Below are 12,732 nucleotides of genomic sequence, written 5' to 3'. Positions count from 1 at the left end.
TTTGATCAACGAATTTCTATATCAAATGTGATAAGATAGCACGCATTCTGTTTATGTAATTTAGGGAAATTAAATGAGTAATATAGTGTTCGAGGAGTGTTAGGAGTAGCAATTTTTGTGTTTTGTAACCATCAATAGTGTTTTCAATGGTGTGAGATTACATCAAATAATAGAAAATTACTCACTTTTCTTTTAATGGTTAAGTGCTGACCACAAAACATAAAAGTTGCTGGCCTAAACTTTTCTTATAATGTTCACTGTGATGGAATTGGAGTGTGAAAAAAAAAAGGAAAAAAAAAAACAAAGGTAATAATAAGGCTATCTACTTTGTTTCAATTATATAATTTATCATAATAAAGTGTGTGATTTTTTAACTAATTAGGGATTGAATTTTTTGTTAATATCATATTATAATTTTGTTAAATAATTAGAGAAACAAGAAGCAATGAAATTCTGAAATGAGTGCAGAATACATAATTAGATTGTATTAAAAATATAATTATTTATGTTATTTTTTTATCAACTTAAATTTTAAAAAAAAAATAATTTTATGATAGAGAAATGTTAGGAGTCAGTAACTTTTGTGATTTGTAGCTATCAATGAGATTAGTGTGAGATTTCATCCAATGATTCACTTTTCTTTACTGATTATATGCTGACCAGAATTTAAGAAAGTTGCTGCCGTAGACTTTTACTTTATGATGTATACAACTCAACTTGCTCTTTTTTATCCCAGCCACTTTCATTCCCAAACCCTTCACACACACTCTCTTTCTCTCTGTCGGTCTGTCCCCACCATGCTCTAATCTGCTCCGACAACAAGTCCGGTTCAACATGGCTCAAGTACCTTGCTCTAGCAAAGGCATCCCCACCGTCGATGGCGTTGTCCTTGATTCTTTCCTTCATTGCAACTGGTCACCACTCCGCTCATTCCTTCCAAGCCTTGCCGAATATCGTACCATCCCAGCCCTTGGAGTCCCATATCTAGCCATTAAGCATGACCACCGTCCTTATTAAGCTATTCAACATGGGCGCGGTGTCTCACAAGCTCATAATTCAGTTTATTGAATTGTTCATTAATCAAATTCGAATTGAGTCCCAATCAGATATGACTCACTTCCTGTCTTAAAATTTAGAGATATTTTAAGATTTATAACAACAAAATACTAATAATAAGAAAACATCTCGACCAACTACTTAGGCCTGATTGCCTGAAATTGTTTTAAATGTTTTTTTATTTGGGGTCAAGATGGTTATCCTATTTGTTCCTGTGTTGTTTTTTATTATTATTTTTATTTTTACTGTGTCCAAGTTGGATAGAAATAATAATGGAAATTATGAATAACGGGCTGCATCTATAGGCCTAATTATACATTTACTTATTTTTATGTTTATCTATTCTAAATTCTAATTTAACCATAACTATTCTACTGCCGGAGCTCCTATGACGACGTTCATCACTGCCTTTCTTGTGACGCCGCTCATTGTGACCGGTACGAAGCTTTTCAATGCCGCATTTACCTGCCGTCACCGCAACGAAATCACCTTTTTTTTTGTTCTGTTGTTGTCGCGACGCACCTTTGTCCAGCTTTCTCCTCAATGTCATGTCTCTATCCAGTATGATTGTTGCTGCAGCTTCAAACTAGCGTTGATCATCCTCTTTGCTGCGCCTCTTCAACGGCGAAGCCCGACTCGGTCCATCACTGTGTTACCACCCTCCCCACCGTGAGTCTCCTGCATTTTTATCATGTTTGTACCTAGCTGGTTCCTTTTTCAAATCATATACTAGCTAGAGGGAGAAGAAATTGGAGTTTTTTTAGTGGTGTTTAATAATGAACATCCACGTTTTAATAAAAAAAATTATCCGCATATATAGTAAAATGAACATCCTGCGAACACATGTGTATACAAAATCAAGTAAATAAAGTGAAAATCAATAATATATCCAAATAAATATCTATTTTAAAATAAAAAGAACCATCCACATAGTAAAATGAACATCTGACTTAATTGATAAAAAATAAGTAATGACATAGCAGTTGCGAGGGACACCGAAATCGTGATACAGCAACGACGACGATACAGAATTGCAAGAAAGTGGTTGCTGAAAAAATAAAAAAAAAATTAAAATTAACTTTCTTTCTATTATAATTAAACCTAATTAATTTAAAATTTGATTTTTAAAATTAAAATTAATTTTTTTAACCTCTTATTATAATTATTTAGGTCATTCAGAAAAAACGCCGTTTTCTATACTTTCTCACCATGGAAATTGGTTTATCCATTTATGGCCGAAATTCATCCGACCTCCAAATAGGGGTTTTGTATAGAGCTCTTCAGTCTTTATTGGAATCTAAAGAACCAAAAGCTATGTGATGATTTCATTGGAAATTAATTGCCTTGAACAATAATCTTGAGAATTTGGGATAGTCTTATGTAGTTATTCTGTCAGAATAAAAATATTAAAATACTTAAAAAAAACAAACTTATTTATAAAAGAAAATACAAAAGACAAATCACCATTTCTATTTATCTAATTTGTAGTCAACACATCTAGTCACATCTATTGTGTAATCTGAAAATAATAAAAAAAATAGAGACATTGATGAAATAGCTGTGAAAATTGTGTTTAAAATCTTAATTATTTTTAGTTTATCTAACTATTATGTATTAATATTTATATATTTCAACAAAAATGTTTACAAATGTAATAAGTTTATTATTTTTGATAGGGTACAAATGTAATAACTTTAATCCAAACCCACTAAGCACTAACTAATTTTTTTGACAAAATATCCTGTTTGGCATTTGTGGCCTTGTTCTCTATTTGTATAAATACTAAAATATTTTATGAACCTAATTTTTTTTGCAACATCCAGATTCGAACATTGGAAATATTAAATAGTTAATAACAACTCTTAAAAATATTAGCTGTGTGAGCAAATATATAATATATTATCTAAAATTAAAAATTGTCTTTTTTAAAATATTTAGTTTACTACGAATAGGCAGGTTAAGTAAAAGAGCAGGATATCATTTTTTACATATTTCACAAAGTAGACTTAAGGTCTATTTTAGATGATGACTGCAAAGAGATTTTTTTATCTCGAATAGTTATATTTTTATAATTTTTTTTATTATTTTTTTTTTTATCTTTTAGTCCCGTTTTCAACAAAATTATTGATTAATTTTTATCTATTATACTTTTTATTATTAAATAAAAAAATTTTAAAATAAAAAATTAACAAAAATTCATTCTAAAAATATTTTTATTATTTTCCAATAATTATTAATATTTTCAGTAGAAATTAATTTTCATCTAAAAATATTCAGTACAAATACAAAGCTACCGATAAAATGAAAAAAAAAAAAAACATAATTGCTGAATAAGCAAGAGAAACTTTATTTCCTTCCTTGCTTATCACAACCTAGTTTTACACATTTTATTAAAAAATATTTAATAATAAAAAAATTAAACAAAAACAACTAATATTTATTTTATTTAATATTCATCAATTATCACAATAATTAATAAATATTAAATAAGATAAATTATGTCTTTTTTTCTCTAACATTATTGCATCTTATTATACATTATGAAAACACACGTACATTCATTATTCATACATTATGCCATGACATATAGTTTTGACTATTGAGCAACATATCATTCATACATTTATTTGAAACTGAAATTCATTACTCAAGCTTGTCTTTTTGTTATCTTGACCTTCAAACCATGCTTCATAAGAAGAATAATCGAAAGGGTCGGTGTAACTTCATCAGAATGATCTTTCACAATTCTAACCCTATAATTTTGCAAAATAGCAGATGTAACAATCTTTATTTGAATGAAAGACATATCTTTACCCAAACAAGTCCTTGGTCCTGCATTGAAGCTAATGAACTTGTAAGAAGGAACATGAACGATTCCTCCTTTTTCATTCATCCATCTCTCTGGCTTGAACTCCAAGCAATCCTTCCCCCAAATTTCTTCCGATCTCCCCATTCCGTAGAAAGAAAATACAACATTCGTATTCGAATCCACAACATGTCCACTTGGAAGTATGTCATCTTTGATTGGTTTCTTGCGCTCCATAGGTATTGGAGGAAAAAGCCTTAAAACTTCACACAAAGCGCCATGGAGATAAACTAGCTTCTTGACATCTTCTGTGCTTAAAATTTTGTAATTTTCTCTGTCAACAGCGCCAAAAACTTTATCTATTTCTTCCAGAATCTTAGCTTCTACTACCGGATGCGAAGCAACAAGCCAAAAGAACCACGTAAGAACTGAGGCAATGGTATCTCTTCCGGCAGCAAAAAAATTAAATCCATAATCTCTTAAAAGTTTCGCATCGAGCGATTCGTATCTTGTAGCTTCAGCAAGAAAGCTACCGAATCGAATAGTTTTATCGCTCTTTGCATTCATAGTTTTCTTAGTTTTGCTTAGCTCTTCGAGTTTAGAAGCTATTTGAGTACAAAGGAAATGGTCGAAAACCTTGAGCGCTTTCGCCATCTTCTTCTCATTACCAATTTGGAGCCATTCTTGAAACTTCCAAACACTTTTCGGCACCATTTGTCTGTAGAACAAGCATTTTTCAATCTCATCAAAAGCCTTTTCAGCTTCAACAGTTGGGAATCCAAGGGAAAGGGATTTGGGATCAAACCCTAACACCATCAAGCTTGTGAAATCAAATGTGAACCTACAAAAGACATCTTGAAGATCCAACACTGTTCCTTGCAACCATGCATGATCCAACATGGGAAGCAAACTATTCTTCACCTTGTTCTGAATCGTTTTCTCGAAGAAGATATCAAAACCTTTATGCTTGATCAGAGAAAGGAAGAAAGACTTCATGTATCTCCATTTCTCAAGATCATCCGTCACGATTATGGCGTCGCCGAAAACATCGAAAACGTCGCGAAACTCGGGTCCCTTGACATAGTTTTCAAAATTCTTGCTGAATACGTGATGAGCGTTCATGGGATCGGTAGAGAGCAAGAAGTTCATGTTGGTGAACCAAGGTCCCATGAATTCAGCAGTGCCTCCTTTGCGATTCAAGACATTTGCTAAGAAATCATGAATTTGGGACAAGTTGTAAAAAAGTTGAAGTGACATGCCAAAGAGTGGCCAATCTATGAAAAGAGGGTCTTTACAACTTCTTTTGCGATCAAGAACATGGAGGACTAGGAGGATTATTGTTATTATTATGGATGCAATTGTTGCTGCATAGAAGAATAGCATGGCCATTGACATTTTTGGTTGATCAAACTAACTAGCTTGCTTTGTAGGATTTGTTAAATTTGATTCTCCTTCTTATTCTAGGTTTATTTTATAAGCTTTTAAAATGTCAAATGTTATCAGATTTTCAAAGAAAATAAACAAATTTTGACACATGATAATTGTTAAAAAATAATGATAACGATAGAATAAGTATAGAAAATTAATTTTTAATTAGTTAATATTAGTTAATTTTTTATTATAAAATAATTTTAATTTTAAATTTTCACTTTTTAAAAGATTGAGTTTAATAAAGTTATTAAAATTTAGAATTTAAATTTAAGACAAAAAGTAATTTCAAAAACTTGGCTGATATTATATTTTAAAGTTATCTTATTTAACTTAATATATATAAATTCATATATATAACATCATAGGTGCACATTTATTATATTTAATATTATTCAATTATTAGATAATATTTAAAGAATACAGAATAAAATAAGTGATAATTATTAAAAATGCAAACTAACATAAATTTAGGCTACTTTAATTTGAACTTATTTATATTGTCTCTCGAATATTTTTTTTATATTGTATACAAGCTTATTTATTACTTGTACATTCATAAAAAATATTATTTATACCTCAAAAGTTAATTATTAAATTAATTACTATATATTTATATAAATATATGTTATTTAATTTAATTTTAATAAATATTTTATATTTTAATATATATTTTATATAAATAATTGATTTAATAATTAATTTTTAATACACATCTAAGTATAATTGTACATTTTTATACGGAGAAATTAGCTAGAGGCATTTTGTTGACGTTATCTTTTTTCTACATAACAACATTCAAAAAATCAAAAGAATTTATTGGGGAATTATCATACGGCTATATATGCTACATAGATACGGCAACACTAATAAGTAATAATATAAGTAGGATGGCTGCAAACATTAATGTGGGTTAAGAAAAGTTTGGAAAATACTAAATAGTGATCCCCCAGAATTTATTATTCTTAGTATGTTTTAGGGGAAAAAGTTGAAAATTAACATTTTTGAGTTAATAAGACATCAACATTTATCCTTTTTTATTTTTCTTTTTTTCTTTCAACCTTTGTCAATCCGGTCCATTGCTCTGTAACTCTGTTGGTTGATTGTTGGTTTAAAAAATTGGTTTTCTAACAAAATTGTAATATTTATATTGAATAAATTAATATTTAATAAAAAATGACAAATTAATTATTTATATTTTAGAATATTAAATAATTGAATTCTTAATAAAATAAATAAACAAATTGAACCGTCACTCTATAACTCAATCTTTATTGTGCATTATGAGTTATAATTCGGCGTTAACTATCATTCATTCTTTGTTTGTAATCGACACCTTCATTACCGACTTAATGACCATCATTTCCATCTTAATGACTAAACGGTCATAACATGAATATCATTCATCAATTTTATGCTTATAAATTTCCATCTTAATGACTAAACGGTCATAACATGAATATCATTCATCAATTTTATGCTTATAAAAGGCACCAATTTCTATATCTCAAAACATAATGCATGATAAGTTCTATTTTCATGTTTTACATTCTATATTCATAGAATTATTATAAACACACATGAGAAGTTTTATTTCATGTCTAATATTCTATATTCATAGAATTATTATATATCTCTTAAACACTTACTGACTTGAGCGTCGGAGTGTCTTTCGCAGGTACCCACCCCCTTATTCTCTCATTATCGACGTATACATCATCTTGACGGAGAGCTTACAAGTATTCACCGGCGGACGAGTTATACACCGGCCAATCTCAGCAAGAACAATTGGCGCCGTTTGTGGGAAACGAGTAAAATAATTCATACTCCCCTTAGGTTCATAAAATTTGATTTACATTTAAATTTTTGAACCAATCTCAACAATCTTGTTTAAGATTTTATTTAATACCTCTTATCAAATTTCAATCTATAGTAACTTTTTATAAAGTATGTACTTTATACATTCGAATTGCTTTACTTTTACGTATCATAATATTTCACATCTCATAATTGATCAATAAATCAATTCGAGAACAAAGTCAATCCAAGAACAAACTCGATTTTCAATCAATCCGAGCACATACTCGCTTATCAATTTTGCTTACTTTTTTCAAAGTTCTCTATTTACACAAATAAAATTATATATTTTATTCAACATACTTTTGCATTTATATTTTGTGTAACTAATATTTACTAATTTATTAGTTATATTCAAACCTTAATATATGTCCTATACTTTATGCTATTAAATTTTATGTTACTATTTGTTTAATACAGAAAGTTAAACAAAAAAATAGTTACAAACATGCAAATTTGCTATTTTTGCACAAGGAATATACTTCATAGTTAAACAAAATTTATTATATTATTAAATGACTAATAATTTTATTGCTTTATTAACAAGTTAATGCAAATTCTACGAAATAAAGTTCAAATATTAACAAATAAAATTAAATAATTTATATTTGACATGTATGACATTCATATATGTTATCTTCTTCTCTACAATTATCAACTTTTAAGGTATATTTTTTTACTTTGAACTCTTTTACTTTTACAATATATATTATTCAATATATATTGCGACTTTGTACATATTCATTTTCTCAATTTATCGTATTCATGTCAGACCTTCACTGTAAATTGTAAATATTCAATAACAAATTGTTTTGAGCAAGAAATTCATCAATAAGCTGTTGTGGGTCGAAAAAATTCCCAAGACAATTAATCATTTTATCTTCGGATCATACAATCGATTCCGTCAATGGATATCTATGTCTGAACTTTTCAGTTCACATACAATCAAATGCTAAAATTGTTCTTAAGCGAAAAAGTATCCCCACACAACTATCTTGATTGAATGACTCTTATCACTCAATTATTTTTTGAATAAGTGCCGACATAATAACCCGACTAAGCTTGGGGCTCACCATATCATTATTCACTTATCTTTTAACCGAGTTATAACTCATTTTATTTTCTAAGCTTAGCCTGGATCATATGATCAGCAGACAATGCTTGGGAGCTGTGATCCGTCACCCTATAACTTGGTCTTTATTATGCATTATGAGTTATAACTCAGCGTTAACTATCATTCATTCTTTGCTTGTAATCGACACCTTCATTACCGACTTAATGACCATCATTTCCATCTTAATGACCAAACGGTCATAACATGAATATCATTCATCAATTTTATACCTATAAAAGGCACCAATTTCTATATCTCAAAACATAATGCATGATAAGTTCTATTTTTTTGTTTTACATTCTATATTCATAGAATTATTATAAACACACATGAGAAGTTATATTTCATGTCTAACATTCTATATTCATAGAATTATTATTATATACCTCTTAAACACTTACTAACTTAAGCGTCGACGTGTCTTTTGCAGGTATCTACCCCCTTGTTCTCTCATTGCTGACGTATACCTCATCTTGACGGAGAGCTTACAAGTATTCACCGGCAGACGAATTATACACCGGCCAATCTCAGGAAGAACACAAATTAATCCATAGCATTTGTATATAAAAAAAGTAACAAATTTTAATTTTGTCATTTTTTTCCTATTGTTAATCAACACTTCACTTTCAAAAAGAAAAGTAAAGAATACACTGAAAACTTTCTTTCAATCTCAAATATATATCATATAGAAAAATATATTTGTGTTCATGAAAAATTTTGATTATATTACTATAAAACAAGTTAATTATTCTATTTTGATAAATTTAATTTTCTAATATATAATCAATTAATTTATTAAAAAATATGTGAAGTAACATGTATAAATTATATATATAGTGCTAATTTTTTATGTTAACAAAAATTTTTGCAAAACCTAATCTAATCCCAAAATCTCAGCTTTAAAAAAACTTGACATTATTGGGCTGAGATTTCATTTTCTTGGTCATCATGATGAGTCATAGGCCTAACTCTTAGACTTTATCATGATGCTTAAGTATTTTGTGACGATTTTTGTTGATTGTAATGGTTTAAAACTGTCACTATCGTTTACTTTTGTTTCGATTTTTAAACTGAGATGAGGGTGCATATGAAAACATAATTAAATTATTGTACGAGAAAGTAAGAGTGAGAGCGAGAGGGAGAAAGTGATAGTCCAAACGGCACTTTAATATTATTCTATATTTGGGTTTAAATTTTTTTAACATAAACTCTACTTGCATCTAAAAATTCTCGGTCCAACGAACTTTATCTACCAAAAAATAATAAAGATAAAAAAAATAAAAGTAAAAATGTGTGAAAATACATTCAAATGAATGGTGTACCTATCCAAATTTATTACAAATATTATTCTTAAAATCTGTATAGTTTCGCATACAATTTTGTAATATTTGAATTGAACCATCTGATTCGGCCAAAAAACCTATAAACTTGTGATCTATCCAATTCGATTAATTATACAGATCAAACCTATAATCGAATTTGTCAACATTGCTCAAATCTATGGAAACTAATTGTAATCCGATCTAATCGACAAAATTAGGAATGGAGCTAAAAATTCATTAGGATCACTTTGCCATTAAGACAACTGTAAAATGAGTGATACTTATTATATATATAAAATACTAAAAATAGAGTTTTGATTAAATTATATTTTATTTTATATTTTACATATTTATTTAATTTTGTAGATATGCTACACATCTAAGTTTATTGTCATCTAAGTCAAACCAAACAAGCCTAACACTAGTAAAAATCACTCTCATTAAAAGAGTGTGTGTAACATCTTAATTTTTAGCACCTCATGATCGTACCAAAAGTAAGGCGTTACTAACCTGTTTTTCTTATTAACTATTTAATATTGAGCCTTTAGTTCGATATCGCATTTCAACTTTTAAGAAAAATATCAGAAAATTTTGTTTTTATTTATCAAAATCGTATATCAAACATCACCAAGTAATAATAGTCACATAATTATTAATAATATTAAATGACATACAAGTAAATTCAATATGAAACTCGAATACAATACCTATCCCTCTGGATAAAATAAAATCTAAAGCAATAAGGGCGAGAGAATTCTATGAAAGAAACTTAACTCATAAATAAATTCTATAATCGTCCGCAGTTTCAAACTGGGTCTTCGAACCCATGTCACTGAAAGGGTGGAAGATTTTGGGGTGAGAACAAACCACACGTTCTCAGTAGGGAAATGAGAATGTCGTAAAAGTAATTATATCAAATGCAAATAATTAACTTTACTCAATAAAACTATTTTTATTAAACCCCTGAAAATACTTAGTTTTATTTTAGATAACCAATTACTTTTCTCTAAATTTCTAAACTCCAACAGATTTTAATCACAAAATTAGTCATATTAACCATCTCTCAGCTATATAATCATTTCTCAACCACAACATTACACCTCAATGCTTCCGTAAACCAACAGCACAAGTAAGAGATCCAAATCAACACACAAACAAGTCAAACAGCACAATCACAAAGAAGTAAAACAAACAAACATAGCCAAATGCAAATGTGCAAACAAGGATGATGCATATCTAGTCCTATCGGAGGTAATAAGCTCATTTGTCGGTTTCAACCCGCACCTGACGCAATCCGACTCGCAAGTCAGATAAGGCATTCCAGCGGCATAACCTCTGCAAGTTTCTACTTCTTGTAGGCGCTGATTCTCCAGCTGAAGCATGTGCCCCTTTCTCCTGGAAGCCATTCCATACACACGGGCATCCCCGCACAATCATTTATACATAAAGCCCACGGCTTAACATTTTCACATTAGCACCCTAACTAGTTACTTTTCGTCACCCTCTCGTGACCTATTATTCATTTCATAATCACACGTGCCGTGTTCTCTTTCCTCTTTCCTTCTTTCTCTTAACAAACCAAACTCAAATCATAACTTGAAACAAAATATATTCTCAAAAACTGAACATAAAACTTTATACTTTCTTAATAAATCAAGCTAAAAACAAGACTTTTTGTAATAAATCAAAATCAAATAATTTTTAGTAATTAAAACGTTTTCTTTAAAGTTAAGCCACTTTCTATTTTAATAAAATTTAGACCTTTCAAATCTTGTATTATTGAGTCAAACCAATCATTATTAATAAATCAAATCAATAATTTCTCAAAATAAGCTTCTAAATCGGATTTTTAAAATGAAATCACTTTTCGTGTATTTTTACAAAAAAAATTGGACAGCATCTCTCCTTAAAATTGGACTTCACCACTCATGCGGGCTCCCTCAAATTCATAACTTTCCAAACCAAACTCAAATCCAACTCCATTCAACAATTATCAATACGACAATTTTTTCAATAATTAACTCATCATATTTCTATTTAACAAGTAACACTAATTTAATCACCTTTCACAGCCACAACTCAACCAATCCATCACAATCACACAAAATTAAAATTTCAGCAACTCCATCAAAATCAGAAAACCAATATCAATCACAGCCTCACACCAAAATTAATCTTATCAATTAATCACTCATAATAACAATAAAACCAATCACATTCTCAGCCATGACCTAAACTCAATAAACTAATTATAACACCAAAACTTCATCTCAATACTAAACAAATCACAATTTTATAACCTCAAACCAAGCTTATTCCTATCAATTATCATTTAAAACTGTTTTTAAATTATTCGCAATTACTCATTAAACTTCATTGGCATTCATAGATTAAAACAATTAATTTTAAAATAAATTCCCTACCTCGATCGCGATTCAACTATGCGACAAAATCCTCTTTTTTCCTTGCGGCCCGCAAAATCCACAGCTTCAGACCATTTCCGAGGCAACAACGACGACTTCAAACATGACATGCAAGCATCGATACTCAACCGTATGGAAATTAACGCCGCAAAATCCTTAGTAACATATAACTGAATAGCGACTATAAGGGTTTCGAAAGAAAAATAACTTACTGCACTAACACGAAACCGAGACAACTGAGCAGCATCAGCCTCCGAACAACTCTGGTGGGTTCTATTAGCGGCGGTCAGAACGGCCCACAGGGCTGACGGCGACGAACCTGGAAATGGTGGAGGCACGACAGCGCGAACCAAACTCCTCCTTCGCATTTTGACCTCCCCTGACAGCGGATCTAACGACAACGACAGGCAACTCGGCGACAGTGGTCCTCCAGCGGCGGCGACAAGACACGAACAACGTGCTTGCAGCTGACGTGACGGGCTCCTGCTCTCCTTCCTCATCGCGACATTTCCTTCCTCTCTGAACCGCGTTGACGGCGGCACTACTCGAAGCTCCATGGACGGCGGCGACAGAATCCTCAGCGGCGGCTCTGGCTCAACAGCGACGCTCCTCTCTCCGCGATGGCAATGGCTCCCGTGTGCGGCAGTAGGGTGCGGCTCCCTCTTCTTCGATTCCGAGCTCTCTTCTCCCTTTCCAGTTCTGTGTGCGTTGTGTTTAGGAAGAAAG

The 12,732-nt window shown here is 30.5% G+C and overlaps 1 pseudogene; it reads right to left on the bottom strand.

Annotated features, from left to right (window-relative positions):
• Window positions 1-3,703: 3,703 nt before the first annotated feature.
• On the bottom strand, window positions 3,704-5,251 carry LOC107641365 (alkane hydroxylase MAH1 pseudogene; annotated as a pseudogene).
• Between the last annotated feature and the right edge of the window lie 7,481 nt (window positions 5,252-12,732).

Source organism: Arachis ipaensis, chromosome B5 (genome assembly GCF_059453495.1).
Source record: "Arachis ipaensis isolate K30076 ecotype BB chromosome B5, ASM5945349v1, whole genome shotgun sequence".
NCBI classification, from domain to species: Eukaryota; Viridiplantae; Streptophyta; class Magnoliopsida; order Fabales; family Fabaceae; genus Arachis; species Arachis ipaensis.
Note: the sequence above shows the minus strand (reverse complement) of the source record. Positions and strands in the feature narration are given on the sequence as shown.